This window comes from Odocoileus virginianus, chromosome 1 (assembly GCF_023699985.2).
Source record: "Odocoileus virginianus isolate 20LAN1187 ecotype Illinois chromosome 1, Ovbor_1.2, whole genome shotgun sequence".
NCBI lineage: Eukaryota > Metazoa > Chordata > Mammalia > Artiodactyla > Cervidae > Odocoileus > Odocoileus virginianus.
This window is the reverse complement of record NC_069674.1, coordinates 6,932,100-6,954,378: the sequence shown is the minus strand read 5'-3', so window position 1 is coordinate 6,954,378 and position 22,279 is coordinate 6,932,100. Positions and strand designations below refer to the sequence as shown.

The window sequence follows — 22,279 nt, the reverse complement described above, 5'->3', positions numbered from 1 at the left end:
GCCATTTCCTCCTCCAGGGGATCTTCCTGACCCAGGGATTGAACCCCAGTCTCCTGTGATCTCCTGCATTGCAGGCTGACTCTTTACCTACTGAGTTTGTTTAATCAGTTGATATTTAATCTCTGCCATTGATTGATTCTCAGTGTTAGCATGATATGATTCTGGACATGAAATGTTAGCTAGACAGCTGTGACTGGGGGTATAGCTCAGTGGTAGAGCATTTGACTGCAGATCAAGAGGTCCCTGGTTCAAGTCCGGGTGCCCCCTTGTTTTCTTCACTCACAGAACCCACCTTAGGGCTCATCTTTCAGGAGAGAGTATTTGGGGGGAAAGGTGAGAAACGGGAGATTAATAAAGAGCTGGAGAGATGGATGCTGGGTAAACAGACTCAACAGATGTCCACTAGAGGGAGTGAACAGATTGAGACCTGAGACAACAAAACCGTGTCTGGCCCTGCACGGTCTGGGCTGGAGGAGACAACACAGGAAGGAGAGATGCTAGCTAGACTGCTGCCTGATGGCAAGATGAGTTGACCCGAGCCCTGCTGCCTCTCCTGGGCCCTGGCTCCCACCGCCTTCCCTTTCCCCTCCCTCTTGCTGTGCACAAGGGTGTTTGCAAGAAAATCACTTCTCATTGGTCTGCACATCTCGGCTCAGTTCACAAAGGACTCTTAGCTTTGGGGGCAGAGACTCACCCTGATGGTCTGAAACCACAATGATCACGCTATCCCTTGGTTATATCTGCAGTGGGCACAATTCTCTGGACCATGTACCTCCTTAATCAGCCAGGGGTTGTCAGCACCTGGCACAGAGGGGAACAATGTAGGGGCTCAAAGGATATCTGTTGAGAGACTTTCCTGGTGATCCAATGGTTAAGACTCCACGCTCCCAATGCAGGGGGCACAGGTTTGATCCCTGGTTGGGGAGTGAAGATCCCACATGGCACAGCCCAAGATAAAAAGAAATATCTGTTGAAGACATGAACTGGCTACGGGCCCCTCCCCACTCTTCCCTTCTCCATGTCTGACCTCCAGAGTCCCTTCAGCATCCTCTCCCTTCTCACTACAGCCTTGCCCCCAGCCTTCCCTGGTGCAAATCTCTGGAAAGGAAGTCCTTGCTGAAAAGTCTCAGAGAGAGGGTGGGCACCTGGAGAAGGTCCTGCAGGTCAGCACCAGGCTCTGGGGAATCCAAGCTGGTAGGAAAACACTGAGCTTGTGCAGAGATACCTGGAATTCCTGGCCCAAGTCCTGTCCTTCGTTCGGCCCTAAATGCAGAGGAGCTCATTTCCCACCTTGAGGAGGTAGGGGCACTTTGCACAGCTGCTCATGTAGGCTTTATTTCCTTGTCTTTCCTTCAACAAATATCTATTAAATACTGTGTACTAGATTTGGGGCTCCCTAGATGGTGCTGGTGGTGAAGAACCTGCCTGCTAGTGTAGGAGACATAAGAGATGTAGGTTCGATCCCTGTGTCAGGAAGACCCTGGAGGAGGGCAAGGCCACCCACTCCAGTCCTCTTGCCTAGAGAATCCCATGGACGGAGGAGCCTGGTGGGCTACAGTCCACGGGGCCGCAAAGAGTCGGACACGACTGAAGTGACTTAGCACACACGCACGATGTACTAGATTCAGGCTCAGGGTTGAGCATCCTTAAGAAAAGTGAGGCGGGATCCCTGTTCTCAAGGGGCTCATGGACCAGCGGGTAGGAGGCGGCACTGTGGTGCAGAAAGTAGGCACCTGAGATGTAGATCTTGTGCTCATCAGTGAGGCTGCTGCCTTCGAGGTCTTGATTTCAAACACAGTATCAGACCATCACCACTGTCTGCTGACCTCCTCAGGTCTTCTTTCAAGGCACCATATGGCTTTTCATCACCTGCCTCCCCACCCACACAGGGCGTTCCCTCCTCTCGCCCACACAGCTTGGATCCTGTGGCCCAGCGAATCAACAGCTCTCTTTCAAATCTCTTACATATCTGGCCCTCTCTCCCTGTATAGAATCTACCTGGCAAAATCACAGTGCAGGTATTCGCTTATTCCATGCCCACATCCAAGCAGCCGGACATTGCTGGGGACAATCACACAGCCGTCCTGACAAACTTCACCTGTGACCAAAATCTCAAGTCAGCGTCGGATGTAGCTAGGGTGTCAGCAGTGCCTGCCAACGCAGGAGACGCAAGAGAGGCAGGTTCAATCCCTGGGTCGGGAAGATCCCCTGGAGGAGGAAATGGCAACCTATTCTTGCCTGGGAAATACCACAGACAGAGCCTGGCGGGCTACGGTCCATGGGGTCACAGTGTCAGATATGAGTGAGCATACAGCATACAGCATACACACACACACACACACACACACACACACACACACAGAGGAGTCTTGTGTATGCTTGCTTTCTCACTTTCTGAGACGGCTTCTTCACCTCTTCTATGCTCTTTTCAAATTCTCAACACTCCCTCCCCCTCCCCTACTGTAGCTGAATATCTTAACTATTCCGACAACGGATGCAATTAGATGAAAACCATTTCCACCTTTCTCCCATTAATTCCAAGCAACCAGTCTGTCTGCATTCATAGCAGCTGCCTTCCCCCTCTGTTAAGAAGAAGTGTTTTCACTCTCATCTGTCAAGGTCAATCTATCACTTGTGAATTAAATTCGCTTCTTGCCTCCTCAAGGACCCCACTGCATGTTCTCTCTCCTGCATCAACGTTTAATTCCTCTCTGCAGGATTGTTGTCTTAGGCGCACCACATTAATATCACCCACCTTTTAACCACTGGACCACCAGTGAAGTCCCTGATGGAGGCTTTGGGTTTTTTTAATATATATTTATGTTTGGCAGTGCTGGGCCATTGCTGCCGTGGGGCTTTCTCTAGTTGTGGTGCTCAGGCTTCTCACTGTGGTGTCTCCTCTTGTTGCAGAGCAGTCTCTAGGGTACATGGGCTTCAGTAGTTGCCGCGCTCAGGCTCAGCATTTTCGGCCCCCCAGGCTCTAGAGTTCAGGCTGGGTAGTTGTGGCGCATGTACCTAGTTGTTCGAGGCATGTGGGTTCTTCCCGGGCCAAGGATTGAACCCGTGTCTCTTGTGTTGGCAGACGGACTCTCTACCACTGAGCCACCGGGGAAGCCCTAGCACTAACTTTTGAAAAAGTCTGTCTTGATCCATGACCCCTCTAGTTCCTGCCCAGTTTCTCTGCTCCCATTTCCCAGAAAATGACTCAGAAGAATTGTCTGTACCCGCCAACTCCACTTTCTTATATCCCACTCCAGTCCAGTTTTCATTTTATTAATACGCGGTCCATTGAAACGGCAGGGGGTCGCAAGGAGTCAAACATAACTGAGTGACTGAACAACATCAAAATGGAAAAACCAGTAGTACCTGTTCTGGTGCTTGTGTGGATGTTAAATGAAACAGGTCACTTAGAAGTCCCTGGAACAGAATAAACATTCAGTTAATGTTAGCTCTCAGGACTATTGCTAAAATGTTACAAAATTTAAAAAACAAACACAGCATCTATGGCCAAGTGAAAGTGCAAGTCACTTAGTCATGTCAGACTCTTTGTGACCCCACAAACTATACAGTCCATGGAATTCTCCAGGCCAGAATACTGGAGCGGGTAGTCTTTCCCTTCTCCAGGGGATCTTCCCAACCCAGGGATCAAGCCCAGGTCTCCCGCACTGCAGGTGGATTCTTTATCAGCTGAGCCACAAGGGAAGATTCCTTAACAAACTCCCTGTTCATCACAAGGCTCCTTAAGATGGAAAGGAATTTGAAACGACCTAAATATCCAAGCTTCAGGTAACCGCGCGAGTCAGGTGTATCAGAGGATGACATGGAAAACCCCTCCCTGTCTTTCCAGCACACCAGGCCTCCCTGTCCCTCACCATCTCCAGAGTTTGCCCAAGTTCATGTCCATTGAATCGGTGATGCCATCCAGCCATCTCATCCTTTGCTGCCCACTTTAAAGGTATGGAATTAGAAGTTCATAGAGGTGAAATGACTTAAACATGATCCCACTGCTAGTAAGTGGCTAAAACCAGGACTGAAACTCAGGACTGGAGTCAACCCCAGTTCTCTCTGATTCCAGGGCCCTAGGATTCCTGCTGCTGGTCTGTCGTTGTTATTATTACAGTATGCTCATATGCTCATTTGGTTCTCTTGCTCCAACTCTTTGTGACCCCATGGAAGGTAGCCCGCCAGGTTCTTCTATCCATGGACTTTACAAGCAGTAATACTGGAGTGGGTTGCCGGTTCCTACTCCAGGGGATCTTCCCAACCCAGGGATTGAACCCCACGTATCTTGGGTCTCCTGCATTGGCAGGCAGATTCTTTACCACTGGCGCCACCTGAGAAGCCCCTGTTCCCTTGCTAGGAGGCCCTTTTCTTTTCACACAATAACTCAGGTCCCCTGAGGCCAGAACTCACAACAGCTTCATCCCCTCCATCCTCGCTACTGTCCTGGATGTCCTTCCGCAAATGGGATGATCGAGGTAGCTTGAGAGGGCAGAGAGCTGACCCAAGGTCAGCAGAGGGAAGTTTGGGGAAGGGCATTGGCCAGAGGGTGGAGTCCCTGTAGGGTGCCTCCCAAGAGCGAAGGCACCTCATGGGATCTGGACATTGGGGTACAGACCTCAGCACAGGGAGAGATCCCCAGCTCTAGAGCAGGCTCATGTGAAGCTGGGCCCTAGAAGGGGGTTACCAATGACTGCCCTGGGGTGCCTCACCCCTAGGAGGAAGACAGGGAGCCTAATGAGTTGTGAACTGAGGTCCCACCAGGGGTGAGGGGGTAACCCAACAGGTATGTATTGGGCTCCATAAGGAGAGGGTTCAGTTTTACACCAAGGGGACTTATTGCAGAGATTCAGAAGTACACAGGGAAGACAGGAGTCCTGGGTTTGGCTGACGTTGTGAGCAGGTGATGAGACTGGGGGCACAGCCGGCAGAGGTGGGTGAGCCACCTTGGTGTCAGTGTTGGGTGGGAAGGTGGACAGAAGCCAGGAGGAGGTGAGCACCTGGGAGAACAGAAGGCAGTCAGAGGGTGGAGCGAGGGGATGGGGGGGGGAGGAGAGGAGGCTGTACTGAGGTGGGGACCAGCGCAGGTCACAATTTGGGAGGGGAGGGCAGTTTCTAGGAATGACCAGTCCCGGCTGTGTCCTCTGGCCAATCAGGAGCTGAGGTCAAGGCATTGGGTAACCAGGGATGAGGGAGGCCCACCAGCCCGCATGCAGCGGCCTCCCAGCACCACCAGAGAGGTGGGAGAGGGGGGAGCAGAGGCCCCCTGCATCCAGGCTGGTGAGGGAGCCTCTGGGGGCCGCCCAGCCACAGCAAAGGGGCCCAAAGTGGGCTGTGCCGGTGGCAAGCGGGAACTTTTGAAAAGAAGTTCTTGAAAGACAGTGTGGCACCCAAAAGGAGATGAGCAGGTGGGGACTGTGTCCTGGGAGTGAGGGGTAGCGAAGACTGGCAAACAGCTTGAGAGATGGTCAGAAGAGAGAGAGGCTGATATCCACGGCTCAGCTGGCCTTGGGGAGCTGGGATGACCTCCCTGAGAGGCTCATAAACACCCGAAAATGCTATCAGCATCACTAGCAATTAGAGGAATGTACCTTAAAACCATAATGAGAGGCTCAGGGAGATGGGAAGGGGGAGGCACCCAGAGGCTGTGGACCCCATAAGCGCAGATGATTCCAAGGCTTGACCTAAATCCCTTCTGCTTTCTTCTGTTTTCCCCATAAGATGGGTGGACAGGAGCAGCCAGTGCCCCTTCCAGGCATGAAAGCAAATGCTCTGCCTGGTGCTGACAGTGCTGAGGGGGGGCAAGGGGAGGGGGAGGCCACAGAGCTTAGGGAAGGGGGGCTATGGGGGGAGATGAACTGGCACGTGTGTCCAAAGTGGAGCCCAGAACCACCTGCCACTCCTCTGCTTTTTCTTTCCATACTATTCAGTTTTCAGCTCAGTTCAGCTCAGTCAGTTCAGTTGCTCAGTCGTGTCCGACTCTTTGTGACCCCGTGGACTGCAGCATGCCAGGCCTCCCTGTCCATCACCAACTCCTGGAGTTCACTCTAACTCATGTCCATTGAGTCAGTGATGCCATCAGCCATCTCATCCTCTGTCATCCCCTTCTCCTCCCGCCTTCAATCTTTCCCAACCTCAGGGTCTTTTCCAGTGAGATAGCTCTTCGCATCAGGTGGCCAAAGTATTGGAGTTTCAGCTTCAATGTCAGTCCTTCCAATGAATATTCAGGACTGATCTCCTTTAGGATGGACTGGCTGGATCTCCTTGCAGTCCAAGGGACTCTCAAGAGTCTTCTCTAACACCAGAGTTCAAAAGCATCAATTCTTCGGTGCTCAGCTTTCTTTATGGTCCAACTCTCACATCTATACATGACTACTGGAAAAACCATAGCTTTGACTAGATGGATGCTATTAAAATACTATTAATAGTCCCTTAGACTATTATCAACACCCCAGGCAACCGCTGATCTGACCACAGATTCATTTGATTTTTGAAAATTAATTTTCTAGAATTTAATATAAATGGAATCAAGCCATCTGTTCTCTCTCTCTCTCTCTCTCTCTCTCTCTCTCTCTCTCTCTCTCTTTCTTTCTCTGTGTTTTCTTTCTCTCTTCTGGTCTGGTTTCTTTTACTCAAGGTAATTATTTGAGATGCAAGCCTATTGTAGTATGTATTGATAGTTCATTCATTGTTATTGAGGAGAAATGTTCCATTTCATGCATACACCACAATTTGTTTACTCCCTCACCTGTGGATAAAGGTTTGAGTTGTTTCAATTTTTGGCTTTACTGGAAACATTACTGTGACATTTGTGCACAAGCACATGGATAAATGCTTTTAATTCTCTCAGCTAAGTACTTAGGAGTGGAACAGCTGGATCCTATGCTAGGAGCATGTTTCATTTTTTAAGAAACTGCCAAACTGTTTGGCAAAGTGGTTATACAATTTTGTGTTTGCACAGCAATGTATGAATCTTTCGGTCGCCCCACATCCTCGCCAACACTTGTTATGGTTAATCTTTCTCATTTACGCTCTAATGTAATGTAGTATTGGGTTGGCCAAAAAGTTCGTTTGGGTATTTCCATGCGATATTATGGAAAAACCAAAATGAACTTTTCAGCTAACTCAATAGTAACTCATTGTGGTTTTAAGGTGCATTTCTCTAATTACTAATGATGCTGATGGCATTTTTGTGTGCTTATTACCATGATATATCTTCTGTAGTGAAGTGTCTGCTCACATCTTTCATCCATTTTTTCATTTGGGTGGTTTGTTTTCTTATGATGAGTTGTGAATATATTATGGTGCAAGGCTTGTATCAGCTATGGCTTGCAAATACCTCCTCCTGAACTGTGACTTGCCTTTTCATTCTCCTAACAGTGTCTTACAAAGAGCAGATGTTCTTAATTTTGAAGACAAATCAATTGAGCTTCCAGCATCATATCTAAGAAATTCATGTCTAATTAAAAGCCACACCACCGACCTAAAGAAGCCAATTTTCTTTACCTGTTGAAAATAAGATATAATAATGAAACATTTCATGAAATTTGTTAAGTAAAAGTCAAAATATTTCTGTTTTACGGTGTGGTGATTTAAAAACCGCCAGGTTTTTTCCAACATAAAGCATCCTTTGAACATTTTGTGCAACAAACGGGTGGAGGACCCTCTGGCTAGTCCTCTCTGTCCCTCTCCCATCACAGGAGTGGTTCCTGTGATTGCCACTCAGCGAGAACCCTCTCTCTCTCTTTTTAAACATTTATTTATTTATTTGGCTGCACTGGGTCTTAATTGCCACATTTGGGATTGAATTCCCTGACGGTGGATCGAACCTGGACCCCTGCACTGGAGTGCGAAATCTTGGCCGCTGGACAACCAGGGAAGTCCTAAGAACTCTCTTCACCCATACAGAGCTTAGAACCCATGTCTCTTGCTTTCCTGAGTAACTGAACGTACTGAACATTTTGACTCTGCTTTATTAACTGGAACAATCTGGGAGAGCTGCCCCTACGTATTGCAGTGTCTCCGTGGCTTGGTCTCTCCCACAAACTGTCCTCAGAGTGTCTCCTCTTCGTGGCCCTACCTCCCAAGGGCTGAGGCCATGGAGCGGTGTCTTCCCTGGGCCTGTCCCTCCAAGCCCGGGATGCATGCCCTTTGCTACTTCAGTCCCTCGGCCTGTTTCCTAGCAGAGCTGGTCAAACAAGTCCCCCTCCTGGGGGGGCCTGGACTGGCAGGCAGCATCATGGGTGGAGACTATAGGCTGGGGGTCTGACGTGGAGCAGGAGCCAGCCAGTGACCTCCTGCCAGGTCTCTGCCAGGGAAGGGCTGACTTGGGCTCACCTGGCCAGGGAGAGGGTCCATATAGGGGTTGGGCCCCAGGACACCTGGTCAGGACCCATTCCAGCTCCATCAGCTGTGCTGGGGCTGGTGCCACCTCCCACCCCTCCCCTGACTCACCCCACTATTCCCACCCCCTCCCCCTTCCCACATGGAAGCTTAATCTGAAAATATCAATGGAGGGAGGTGGGTCCCAGTGGTCTTGAGAGATGCGGAGGGTACAGTAGGTGTGCAGTCACTTCAGGTGCCAGGAAAACTTGCCACAAACCAGTCCATGGGGACTAGGTCCCTCTTCAGTATTTCTGGACAAAATAGCTACTTCCCCAACTGCCTGCAATGCAGGAGACTGGGGTTTGATCCCTGGGTCAAGAAGATCCCCTGGAGGAGGGCATGGCAACCCACTCCAGTGTTCTTGCCTAGAGAATTCCATGGGCAGAGGAACCTGGTAGGCTACAGTCCACAGGGTCGCAAGAGTCGGACATGACTTAGAGACTAAACCACTACCACCACCAAAGCCCATGAGCCTTGTAGACTCTTCTGGAGATGCTTCCATGGGGAGAGGATGGGGCCCTGGGAAGAGTTGATGGGGGACTCGAAGCCTGCTTGGGCTGCTCCATCAGTGGCGGGGATGGGGAGTCCAGCTCTCTGCCACACCAGCACCCAGCCTTTTGGATGAGAGGACCCTCCTCCCCATCTGCCTCCCCATTCCCACCGCTCATGCAGAGCCACCTGCCCTCTGCTATGAAGCTTGTTGCCCACCATCTTCCATGCCCTGGGAATTTACCAGCAAGTTCTCATGGTGTTCCACCCCCTCTGCAAATCAATTTTCTCCTGGAGAGGGAATCCAGAACTGGCTCACCTTATTTCTCCATGATATTTGCAGGTAAAGTGGATGAAGGGGGCTAAGTGAATGAAGCACATGGTAAAGAGGGAAGCGGGGGGTCAGCTGTCCTCGGGGTGGAGTCCTGGCCAGGTTCTTGTCCCTGCTCCCCTGCCTGGGCGGGGCCTCCTCTGCTCTCAACACCCGAGTGCAGGAGAGGACGAGGGGACCACAGTTCTGTTAGGTGGGCAAGCCGCTGACCGCCCATCGCAGGGCAGATGGCACTGGGGGGCCAAGGTAGGCAGAGCCAGAGAAATGGAAGGAGAGGAGCATGTCTGGCACACAGAAGCTGGTGAGTAGGTGTTTAGGGGTGGATGAGTGAGTGAACGAAGGCAGGGAGAGCCAGGCTGTCATGGGGCAAGCTGCCTGCTCCTGGAACAGGGCTGTAAGAAAGTCAGGTGCCCAGATCAAGAGGTACAATTAACACTAAACACAGGCCTGGGGGTATAGCTCAGTGGTAGAGCATTTGACTGCAGATCAAGAGGTCCCTGGTTCAAATCCAGGTGCCCCCTTGCTAACACTTTTAGCTGTGACAAGAAGTAAATAAATACAAAATCAATTAGGAAGCCCTGGGACACTCCATAACGCACGTGTTCGGTTGTGTCGACTTGTTGTCACTCCATGGACTGTATAGCCCACCAGGCTCTTTGGTCCATCGAATTTACCAGGCAAGGATACTGGAGTGGGTTGCCATTTCCTTTTCCAGGGGATCTTCCTGACGCAGGGATTGAACCCACGTCTCTTGTGTCTCCTGCACTGGGAGGTGGGTTCTGTACCACTATGCCCCCTGGTTTCCTGGGGTACACCATAATAGTGTTCTAGTACACACAGAGGGGTTCTTTGCATTACCTGGGCAAGCCTGTGTACCTCCTCGTGTCTAGAATTAGACATCTAGGGTTTTAGTTAACTGAGGTTATGACTGGTTGTGCTGTTTGTCACAGGCCTTCCTACAATGACAGTCGTGATGGCTGAGTCCCTCTCATTAGCAGCAATCTTGACTTCTGAAGTGTCTCCTGGGCTGATGAGTATAGTCTCCGTGTGACGTCAGTCTCAAGCCTGTCTGAGCTCCAGACACACCTGACCCAGTTATGTGTCTGTGTTTTCACTCCTCCTTTGTCTGGAAAGCCTCTCCAGCTGCTGCTTCCAGCAAATTCCTTGCTCATCGCCTCCAGGAGCCCCTCCTGACGTCCCAGCTCTCACTTCCGGCTCCCACAGCTCTCTGCTTGGACTTCTGCCCCTCTGCGGATACTTGAGTTCATAGGCTCGTCTTCTGTTTGGACTGAGACTCTGAAGAACAGGAACAATGTATTCATCTCTGTGTCCTCAACATGGATGATAGAGCCTGGCACCTAACACGCTTCATGAGTGTCTGTTGAGTGAATGAATGAATGAGTGAAGTCATGAGCACCCTTCTTGAGTCCTCGGAGTGTAGCGGAGGCTCTCCATGCACTGAGTCTGAGGTTCACTGAAGACCCAGAACCAACCAGTCTTGTCTGGATGCGCATGTGCTGGCTGAGGTAGAAATGCTAGTATAGACTCAAATGACCTTTCCAGATGTAAAGGGTGGTGCCATGACCATGACCTGAGGAAGGGGAGGGCTGGAGGGGGAAAGCGGGAAAGTAGACTGCAGCGAAGACCTGCCACCTCCTGGGACATGTAGAAACAGCAGAGTGAAGGCTAGGCACGAGCCTGGCTGCAGTGCCAAGGGTGAAAAGGTGCTAATGCAAGGTTAGTCATAAGAGGGGGTATAGCTCAGGGGTAGAGCATTTGACTGCAGATCAAGAGGTCCCTGGTTCAAATCCAGGTGCCCCCTGCTTTGCTGACATTTTTCAGTTACTGAAGTGGGGGCTGTAATTTCAGCCCCTTCCCCTCCCTCCCACACTTGAATATTAAATTGTTACCAAAACTCAGGGTTCACACTAGGACCAGCTCCAAGTATTCTCCCCTGACCATCATACAGACAGTAGATTAGGGGGTCATATTTCTCTGCAGAGGCTGAAGAAGTGGTCCCGGCTTGGCACACTCTTGTCCTTCACGGCCGGTGTGCAGACTGCCCGTTCTCATCTCCTGAACCTCGATGTAGCCTCCAGGCAGAAGCCTCCTTTGCTCTTGCCGCTACCACTTGAGAAGTAAGGAGGGTGCTTATACTAGTTTCCAGAGGTGACTGTAAAGATTGGAAAACCAAGGTAAAAGCAAAACCTTTTTCCTCTCCCTGTGAATTTCTCAAGGTGTTGCTCCCACGACAGATTTGACCACTTCTCCCTCCTTTTTCTCCTATCACATTTTCTTTCTTTCTTTTCCCTTGGATGAGGACCAATTTTTAAGTCTTTATTGAATTTGTCACAATACTGTTTTTGTTTCATGTTTTGCTTTTTGGCCATGAGGTATATGGGATCTTAGTTCCCCCACCAAGATGGAACCCATGCCCCCTGCGTTGGAAGGTGACGTCTTAACCAGTGGACTGCCAGGGAAGAACCCCACACTTTCTATTTTTTAACTCTCAGTCGGTATTTCCTTAGTGAGAGTGCCTAGAAGTAGCTGTTCAGTTGCTAAGGTCGTGTCCAATACTTTGCAACCCCATGGACGGCAGCATGCCAGGCTTTCCTGTCCTTCACTATCTCCTGGAGTTCACTCACTGAGTCTATGATGCCATCCAACCACCTCATCCTCTGTTTCTCCCTTCTCCTCTTGCCCTCATCAGCAGTCTTTTCCAGAGAGTTGGCTGTTTGCATCAGGTGGCCAAAACAATGTATCTAAAAGTCCAGATAAAATATTTAAGACATATAAATAGTATAAGGACCCATGTTAAAATTATATTTTCTTTTTTACTACTAGCATAGAGAAATAGAATGGATTTTTGTTTACTCACCATGCTTCTGGCAAACTTGGTATTAATTTATTAGTTCTAATAGCATATCAGATTCTATTTCTATATTCACAATCATGTCTTTGGCAACTAATGACAGTATTACAGAATTTCCAGTTGAACTTTTCACTCCCTTGTTGAACTGACTAGGAACTCTAGTTCTCTTATACTGTGCCTCCCCGACTGCTCCCTTAACTCAGTTTCGGAAGACTAGATATGCTTATTGTTAAATGCACTATATTTCTCAGCACTGTCTCTTCATGTCACTTGGTATGACTCTGTGACGTCATTTCTCCTTTAATAGATTGGCTATGAGCTCCAAGAGGGCAGGGATGGGGTATTCTTTGTTTTCCATTTTACGTTTTTCATTGTATCCAGACAAAGTAGATGCTCAATGAATACTTATATGTTGAGGCAATGAATAGATGAGAAAAATGTTAGTAATGAAAAAAATCTTAGTAAAACAAAAGAATAAATGGTATAAAAGACTCCCTCGTAGCTCAGTCGGTAAAGAATCAGCCTGTAAAGCAGGAGATCTGGGTTCAGTTCCTGGGTCAGGAAGATCCCCTGGAGAAGTGACTGGCAACCCACTCCAGTACTCTTGCCTGGGAAATCCCATGGAGAGAGGAGCCTGGTGGGCTACAGTCCATGAAATCGCAGAGAGTCAGACATGACTGAGCGACTAAGCAAAGCACAGCATTCCTTAATGCACAAGGTAATTTGAAACACTCTTTCCTATGAAGACAAATTAAAAGCCTGGAAAACTATTAAAAGCAGCTCATTAAAAGAATCAAAGAGCTAACTTTAGACAATGCAAGGTGGAGATTTGGAAATGATGGGAAAACAGGAAGTTAAAGCTCCAAACTCCAGGCTGCTTTGGCCCTGAGTGTGAGTTTTTCAGTCCAAAAGAGGCAACTGGGATGCTCATGGAACTTGTGCAAGCCTCTCAGGACCAGGGGGATGAACGTCAGGACTCTGCCCCCACCTGGAGTAGAGACACCGGTAGAAGCATCTCTGGCTTGGGCTGGGATCCTGAGTCAGGTGAACTGAAAGAAAACAGTCATTGCAAGAACTTGTGGCTGGGAACTTTGCTGGTGGTCTAGTGGTTAAGACTCTGACTCCAATGCAGGGGGTATAGGTTTGATCCCTGGTCAGGGAAACAAGATCCCTTATGCTGTGTGACACCACCAAAAAGTTTTTTAAAAATGAGGGTTGAATTGTTTTTTTTCTTCAAGGAAAAAAGTCCCCAAGGTTTTATTTTAGATTCCACATATGATACCATACAGTATTTGTCTTTTCCTGTCTGGCTTATTTCACTTAGCACAATGCCCTCCATTTCCATCCATGTTATTGCAGACAGCAGGATTTCCTTCTTTCTAATGGCTGAATGATAATCCACTGTGTATATATATACAGCATATTTTCTTTATCTGTTTATCCACTGACAGATACTAAATCAGCATTTAGAGAAATACTTACAGCTTTGAGCAATATACTAGAAAAGAAGAATAAACAAATAAAGAATCCATCTAAAAAGTTAGGGGGGAAAAATAAAAAGTTAGGGGAAAAACTGGATGAAAGAATACTATGAGAAACAAAGGAAATACAGGAAAAGAAATCAATAAAATGGAAAACAAACACACAGCAGAGATGACTGCCAAAACCAAAAGTTAGCCTTTGAAGAGCAAAATTAGCTTTTGATGAAACTGATAAGAAAAACAAGACAACAGACAAAATTAACCAAAAGCAGGAATTAGAAAGAAAAGTTGCACAATCTTTAGACTTCAAAATAATAATCATAGAACATTATGAAAACTAACATACAAAATTTTAAATCTAACAAACCTGTATAAAGAACTTACCATGTGGAAGGCACTCTTCTATACATTTAAAAAATGGTAAATTTATTTATCCTCACAAAACTCCATAAACTAGGCTCTAATATTTTGCTCATTTCTATTATCATGCCCAGTTTATATATGACAAAACTAAGACTGAGAGAGTTAAACATGTTTGCCAAGGTCAGTTACGATCTGGAATCTGAATCCATCCATCATGTTTTAAGAGCCCAAGGACTTTACGATTTTGTTATGTGGAAATTTAGCAAGTACTTTAAAAACACTACAACTTACCAAAGCTGACACAGGAAGAAACAGAAAAGATGACTAGTCCTCTAAGTTTTAAATAGTTATTTTCTTAAAACAGTTATTTGAAGCTCCCCCTCCCCCAAATTCAGATAAGGGTTTTACTGGTGAGTTTTATCACATACTTAGTGAGAAATAACTTTATTTTTACATAAAAATCTTTCTAAGAATAGAAAAGATGTATATATTCTAAAATTTCTTTTGTGAGACTAGCACAAACTTGATAGCAAAACCCAAGGATAGTGTAAAAAATGTATGTCAATATCACACATAAACATAGGTTCTGTGCAAAAAATTTAATTATTGTCTAACTGAATCCACAAATATATCAAAATGATAGCACTTCATGACCAAGGTAGGTTAATATCTGGAATGAAAATTTGTGTTTAATTTTATAAAATACAGTAAGTGTAATTCACCATGTTAGTAGACTAAAGGAGAAAAATTATACAAGTATCTCAATAGATATGAAAAAGGAGTGGTTTTGAGAAAATTCTACATTGATCATGATAAAAGAATTTTTTCTGCAAACTAGAAATAGAAGTAAAATTCCTTAATGTGATAAAGACCATTTACAAAAAGTATGGTCCACAACATGTACTTAATGGTGAAATATTGAAAACTTTTCATTTGAGATCAGAATAAAATAAGATATCCACCATCAACACATTAATTCAACATGATATTTGTGGTCCTAGGAGAAGGCAATGGCACCCCACTCCAGTACTCTTGCCTGGAAAATCCCATGGACAGAGGAGCCTGGTAGGCTGCCGTCCATGGGGTCATGAAGAGTCGGACACGACTGAACGACTTCACTTTCACTTTTCACTTTCATGCACTGGAGAAGGAAATGGCAACCCACTCCATTGTTCTTGCCTGGAGAATCCCAGGGACGGGAGCCTGGTGGGCTGCTGTCTATGGGGTCGCAGAGTAGGACACGACTGACGTGACTTAGCAGCAGCAGCAGTCATTATAATAAGGAAAGAAAAAGAGGTGAAATAAAGATTGGAAAGAAGAAATAGAAATTTCAAATTTCTTAGATGACATGATCATCTGCATAGAAATCTAAAAGAATCAACAAAATATTAGAATTAATGAGTCCTTAGCAAGACTACCAATATATACCCTCCATTCCCATACCCTCTTTTGCTTGGCAAAATTATAGCTTTTAGAATGATATACTAGAAATTTATGCATGTAAACTTTAAAACTCTAAAGTTAATATCTTCATCTTCTTCCCAGACGACATAAAGACATCTTAATTCTTATCAGTGCTTTCCTAAAATACTATTGTTAGCCAGTATTTTCATTCTCATTCTATCTTTAAAAAAACTTTATAAATTAGACACTAATATTCTTTGGACAATGACTTTTAGATCTACTAGCATATCTACCAGTTTAATTGTTCAACATCCCTTTTGCATCTCAGAGCTCCCATATGGAATCATTTTATTTTTCTCCAAAGCATATATTTTAGAATTTTCTTTAGTGAGCGTCTGTTGGCCGTACGCTCTCCAACAGCTTGCGTCTGTTCACGAAGAATGGTTTGGCTGGGAATAGAATTCTAAGCTGGCTGTTGTCTCCTCTCAACATATTGCTTGCATTACTGCACTAGCTTCTGGCTTCTTTTGCAATTGTTGAGAAATCAGCCAGCAGTTCAGCTATTCTTCCTCTGTTGGTGATCTCAGATTTCTCTCTGGCTACCTTCAAAGGATAAAGTCCTCATCTTCAGCCAGGAGATCAGTGTACACCCTGGATCTCATGGTAGACCTGGGGAGGATCAGAGGAGGAGGACAAATGCATCATTTGAGCAAAGCTGCCTTGCTAGGGTCAGAAGTGTCTCCTCTGACTCTTCAGCTGCTACAGAAGCCAGATTCAGCAAGAGGAGAGGAAATTGGAACTCTCTCACTATAAGTGACTAAAAGAGTAGGGGGCACCCAGATTTGAACTGGGGACCTCTTGATCTGCAGTCAAATGCTCTACCCCTGAGCTATACCCCCTGCTGCCCTAGCCAGGTCCAATTAGCACCTTTGCCTGTGCCACCACACCCCGAGCTGCCCCAGGTATCCCTTCAGGATGGGTGTCTGAGTGGCCTGACCTGCTCTACAGCTAATTCACCTCCCTGCCCTAGTAGAAGCAACAGGTTCCTTTCTCCCATAGCTCATAACCTCTGCACCGTCAGTCCTGGAGGAGGGCACAACCTGGGGAGCATTGCCCTGAGGCTAGAAGGATCGATAGAGGTTTTCGTGCTGAGCACCTGAAACCCAAAGTCTTCACTAGCCTGGCCAAGCATACAACACCTTGAAGACAGGACACACGTGGACCGGATATGGGTCAGAGGTCTCTGCACAATGCCACACCCTAGGATGCAGGCTGGCTTCTCTCTCGTTGCTCCGAATCTCCATAGAGTCAACCCTTTCACTGTTGGGTGAGATGAACTGTCGGAAGCAGTGACTGTCTGTAAGCTCCTAGCCCGCCTTTCCATGTCCTGCTCTGTGATCTGGTCTCTGTAAACCTCTCTTGTCCTTTGCCAGCTGGCTTCCTGGTTGGTCCTGCCCCCAGGGGTCTGGGGGACACTGAGGGGCAAGAGTAGCTGTCCTTTCTGCCTGCTGGGTTCCTGTCCGTCTCACCTGGTGGTGACAGTCCATCCCAGGGGATTGCTGCCTGCAGATTGGTGCTCACAGGCCAGCTTTGTCAGGTCTCCTCAGGGACACTTGCACCTCCCTAGAAGTGGGGGTCCCAGATCTACAGAGATCCTCCCCGGACTAGTAAGACCAGACTTCATCCTCCTCTTACCATGTCCACGGCCCGGGAGTGGGAGAGGCTTCTTGCAGGTCCTCCCTCCCTGATACTTCCCCTTCACCCTTTTAGTTCTCTGATTTCTGATTCAATTTTGCCCCCCTCCCCAAAAAGATGTGTTGAATCCTAGGCCCCCAAACCTCAGAATGTGTCCTTACTCACAGAAGGGCATCAAAGATATGATTAATTAAGACGAGATCACGGTGGATTCGAATGGGCCCTTAATCCAGTCGGATGGAGTCCTTATAAGAAGAGGAGAGACACACGGGGAGAATGCAGCCATGTGAACACAGAGGCTGAGACTGGTGTGATGTGTCTACAAGCCAAGGAATGCTGAGGATTGCCAGCCACCACCAGAAGCTAGGAGGAGGCCAGGTAGGTGCCTCCCTGAGAGTATGCAAAGGGAGCCCAGTCCTGGATTTCAGTCTTGTAGACTCCAGAACTGTGAGACAGTAAATGCTTGTTGTTTTAAGCCATCTATTTTGTCGAACTTTGTTACAGCAGCCCTAGGAAACTGACACACAGATGAACAATTATTTATGTTAAATTTTGTTTAAATGACCAGTGTGGTTTTTGTCTCTGGACTGGACCCTGGATAATACAGAATCTGGAACCACTAGGGCCCCAGGAAACAGGGGATGGGTTTGGTCCTATCCTTGATGTTCAAGGTAGTGCTGAGAGTGTGACTGGAGCCTGAATCATAAGGGTGGCCATCTGGGTGGTCCAGCCAGGCTCTCCTTTGAGAGTGGTCTCTAAGACTCCATAGTGTCAATTCAACCCAAGGAGGAAAAGAGAACTCTCAAAGGGGGCACCTAGACTTGAACCAGGGACCTCTTGATCTGCAGTCAAATACTCTACCACTGAGCTATACCCCCAGGCGGCAATGACAATGTGTAATTACCAAAGTTCTTTACAATTCCATTCAGACAGGCTGCCATTCTGATTCAGCAGAGTCGTCAGTCCCGCTCAACTGCACATATCCCTCTTTATGCCATAACCATCCTCCTTTTCCAAAAAGGACCATCATTTCTTGGCTCCAGCTTAGAAGGTCCCTAAAGACTGTACCTGAAGATGAAGCTCAGATGTTCATTGGCAGCTTTTCAATTGTGACCACTTTCAAGTAACCTGTAATGTAGGACAGAGCTGACCCTCTCTCCTAGCTCACCTCCAGATTCCCTGTCTGTACAAGGCCCTTGAATTTTTGAACTGTTATTTCAGCCTTCAGTCTCATGTATCTTTCCCACCACTGCTCACTTCTCCTCCCTGTCTTTCCTTTAGCCATCCCCTGCCATCCACACTGATGTCAATTTTCAGAACTTTTTGTGTCTTTGGGTTTCTCTCTCATTGCCCAGTCACCGTCTTTTGTGTCATTTCCCAAAGTGGTCCAGGAGCTTGGTTGATGCTAGGGCAGTGTCGGGTTGAAGGTAGAAGGACTCGATATTAACTAGATATTGGTGCATAACAACACACCCTCAAACTCAGCAGCTTAGAGCAGTAAGTCTTCATCGTATCGTGCAAGTTTCAGAGACTCTGGAATCTGGGTGTGGCTGAGCTGGGCAGTTCTGGTTCAGGGTCTCTCATGAGGCTGTGGATAAGATGTCAGCTGGGGCTGCAACCATCTGATGGTTCAATTGGGGTGGGAGGAGCTGCTCTAAGTTGCTTACTCTCACGGCTGTTGAAAAAAGGACTATTCCTCATGGGCTGTTGGTAGGAGGCCTGATTCCGACACAACAGGGCATCCTCATGACACAGCAGCTGACTTCCCCTGGCATCAATCTCATCCAAAAACACTGTCACAGACCCACCAAATCTGACCAGGTATCTGGGCACCCCGTGGCCCAGTCAAGTCGACACACAAAATTAACCATCACATAGATAAGCATACATTTAGTTTTGTAAGAACTTACCAAATGGTTTCCCAGAGTGGTTGTGCCACTTTACATTCCTAGCTGCAATACACAAGTGACCCAGTTTGTCTGTATCCTCACCAGCATTTGGTGTTATCACCTTTTTAATTTTAGTCATGCTCTAGGTGTGTAGTGACGCACCACTGTGGTTTTAATCTGCATTTCCCTAACAGGTAATGATGATGACATTTTTTCAAGTGCTTGTTTGCCATCTGTATATCCTTTTCTCTGAAATGTCTGCCCATATTTTTTTGGCCCATTTTATAATTGGATTTTTGGTTGAATTTTGACCACTTCATGTATTTGAGATACAAGTCCCATTTTTAATATTTCTATATTCAGTAACAGTATTTAGCCTTGTTCTGTGTATCTTTACTAAAACCAAAAGGGGTAACACAGAATGTATAGTTCTATGGAGCTGTTAGTTCCCCCAACATGGGTCAAATCCAGGCCCCCTGCAGTGGAAGTGCAGAGTCTAACCCCTAGACCACCAGGGAATTCTAGTAGCTTGAATTCTTTTGCATATGACATCATATTTTTGAGAACTATCTTTGTTGCTCCTGTTTCTGGTACATTGAACTTGTAGGATGAAAGAGGTAATAGTAAAAGCAACTTCATTTTTGCTTTCACTATCCCTTTAAACTTTCTCAATGAGCTGTTTCTATTGCCCAAGTGACTTCTTTTAAAAATTTGGTTTTGCCACGTGGCATGCAGAAACTTCCCCGACCAGCAGTGGAACCCCTGCCCCCTGCAGTGGAAGCGTGGAGTCCTCACCACTGGACTGCCAGGCAATTCCCCTGCCCAAGAGATTTAAAGATCATGCATAGGTAGCAGAAAGTCCTGTGGTTGCCTCCTGTATTTGTAATTAAAACATCCAATCTCGAGAGTTTCCTGGTGGCCTAGTGGGTTGGGGTGTTTTCAGTGCGTGGCCAGTTCAGTGAGATCCCACAAGCCGCACGGTGCAGCTAAAAAAAGAGAAAAGTCCTGCCTCCTGTAAAAACCAATAACCTGAAGCCCTCTCCTTTCCTCTTCTTTCTTGGCCATTAACTCCACACCCAGGGATCGAACCTGGGTCTACTACCATGACAGTGCAGCACCACTACCACTAGACCACCTAGGGATTCCAGCAGAACTGCCTTCAACTTCTCTCCACCCCTAGAAGTGGGAGGAGCTGAGACATAGTCCTTCCTCTTTCTCCTCCTCCAGTATTCTTTCCTAGCCCAAGAAGTGGGGAGGAAGGAAGGGAAAGAGGAGAGGTGAGGAGAATGAGAAGGTTCTCCCTTGATCAGAACTGTAGTCAGATAACATTTGCTTTCCCTGGGCCTGGCAAGTATTTGAAATGACTTCTTGGGCATTTCCATGAAATTCCTCCCAGGCCTCCATCAGGACTATTCCACTGCTCCCGTGACCTGGCAAAGCATTCTCCTGGCGTTCCAGGATCTGTTTTGCTCAGACTCTCTCTGCTGAGGCCTGTGACCCGTCCTTGCACAGAATTTGATTTGCTGCAAAACGGATCTCTCCTGCGTGGCCTGGGGAAAAATACTCGGGTGCCTTCTATTTCCACCCATTCCGGTTAAACAAGGGGATTCCCAAGAGCAGTTGGTTCCCCTATACCCGCAGAGCTTTGTGCTGGGCACAGCTCACTGCAAACCCCAACTCCGGGCTGCATGAACCAAGGCCTTGAGTGGACCCTGCGAAGCCCCTTCGCTAGACTTACGGGTGATCCTCAGGAGTCATCTCTTCAGAAAAGTGTTCCTCACCAATGCTCTGACCTCCTGCAACCTGACCCTCTCACAGCCACGAGGTGGTGACTCACCCGGTTATCAGTCCTGACTTTCAGATTTCCACAGGACACGTTTCACTCCTGCTCTGGGGACCTAATACCTATTGTCTCTTGGTCACTCAGTTTAAACTTCCTTTTAACTGTTTTATTTTATACATTATAAGAATTCAGGAAGTTTTATTTATCTATCTATCCTACTATTAAAGGACACACTAAGAATGTTCCCTGTTTTTTGGCACATTAACAGTAGAGCTGCAATGAACATCTTTGTACTTATCTCCTGATGCATTTATGTAGAACTTCTCGAGGGAAAATACCCAGACATGAAATATCTGGATTTTATGCACACTTATAATTTTATGACTACAGTTTTCTGTAATTTTTAATATTCATTTTACTATTTTTATTGCCAAGATTTTCTCCATGAGTGTAGCAATTATACTCACATTGTTAGCGAATGAAAATGCCATTGGCCTCCTCACCAGTTTTCGATCTAGTTAGACTTCAACTTATCCTAAATTCTGAAAGAGGATAAAAGTGGTGCCTCTTTATCATTTTAACCACTTTCCATTTCTCTAATGTCTAACAATGTTGAGCATCTTTTCATGTGTTTATTTGTCACAAAGATACCTCTTCTGTGGGGGCTTCTTTGGTGGTCCAGTAGGTAAGACTCCTCATTCCCAGTGCAGGAGACCCAGCTTCCATCCCTGATTCTGCATGCTGCAACTGAGACCTATCCCAGCCAAAATTAATAAATAAACAAATAAAATATTTTTAAAAATCCCTCTTCTGTGAATTGCTTATCTGTCCATTTTTCTATTGGGCTAACTTTTTTTCCCCCTGGTTGCTCTATAGGAGTTCTTATCTTTTTAAATAGTTTAAAAAATTTAAACGGTGGTAAAAAGCACATGAAAGTTACCATCTTAGCCATTTTAAAGTGGACAGTTCAATAGTGTTAAGCGTATTTATAATATTTTGCAAAAGATCTCCACAAACTCTTCATCTTGCTTATATTCTAGTGCAAATCTATTCTCCAATCATGTGTGTTACAAAATTCAGAGTCTCTTGTTTAAGGAATGTTTTGTCATATAAAAATGTAAATTTTGATACAGCCAAATTTATCTTTTACAGTTTGTGATTTTGAAGTTGTATTTAAGAAAGCCTTCCCTGAGTTATACATATTTTATAAGCAATGTTTGTGGGCCTCCCTTTCAAAATTCGTACATTGAAACCTAATCCCTAATGTGATGATATTTGGAGGTGGGGCCTCAGGGAGGTGATTAAGTCATGATGGTGGAGCCCTCCTGAAAGGGATTAGTGCCCTTATGAAAGGGAGCCAGGAGAGCTCTCTTATTCCCTCTGCCACTTGAGGACACAGCAAGAACACAGCCACCCACGAACCAGAAAGAAGGTTATCATTAGACACCAGACGTGCCAGCACCTTGATCTCTTGGACTTACCAAACTTCAGACCTGTGAGGAACAAATTTCTATTGTTTATAAGCTGCCCAGTCTCTGGTATTTGGATATAGCACCCCAACAAACTAAGACAACTGCATTTTGTCTG

General features: G+C 46.6%; 1 long non-coding RNA gene and 5 other non-coding genes across 6 annotated transcripts; 4 read left to right on the top strand and 2 right to left on the bottom strand.

Annotated features, from left to right (window-relative positions):
• Positions 1-195: 195 nt before the first annotated feature.
• On the top strand, positions 196-267 carry TRNAC-GCA (transfer RNA cysteine (anticodon GCA)). The gene has a single exon. It is a non-coding gene; the product is annotated as a tRNA-Cys (tRNA).
• Positions 268-3,145: 2,878 nt separating this feature from the next.
• On the top strand, positions 3,146-7,578 carry LOC139034416 (uncharacterized). The gene is made up of 2 exons (XR_011486900.1): positions 3,146-3,955; positions 7,381-7,578. It is a non-coding gene; the product is annotated as an uncharacterized lncRNA (long non-coding RNA).
• A 2,076-nt stretch (positions 7,579-9,654) lies between these two features.
• On the top strand, positions 9,655-9,726 carry TRNAC-GCA (transfer RNA cysteine (anticodon GCA)). Its single transcript has one exon. It is a non-coding gene; the product is annotated as a tRNA-Cys (tRNA).
• A 1,229-nt stretch (positions 9,727-10,955) lies between these two features.
• TRNAC-GCA (transfer RNA cysteine (anticodon GCA)) lies at positions 10,956-11,027 on the top strand. Its single transcript has one exon. It is a non-coding gene; the product is annotated as a tRNA-Cys (tRNA).
• A 5,125-nt stretch (positions 11,028-16,152) lies between these two features.
• Positions 16,153-16,224, bottom strand: TRNAC-GCA (transfer RNA cysteine (anticodon GCA)). Its single transcript has one exon. It is a non-coding gene; the product is annotated as a tRNA-Cys (tRNA).
• A 1,602-nt stretch (positions 16,225-17,826) lies between these two features.
• Positions 17,827-17,898, bottom strand: TRNAC-GCA (transfer RNA cysteine (anticodon GCA)). Its single transcript has one exon. It is a non-coding gene; the product is annotated as a tRNA-Cys (tRNA).
• Positions 17,899-22,279: the final 4,381 nt, after the last annotated feature.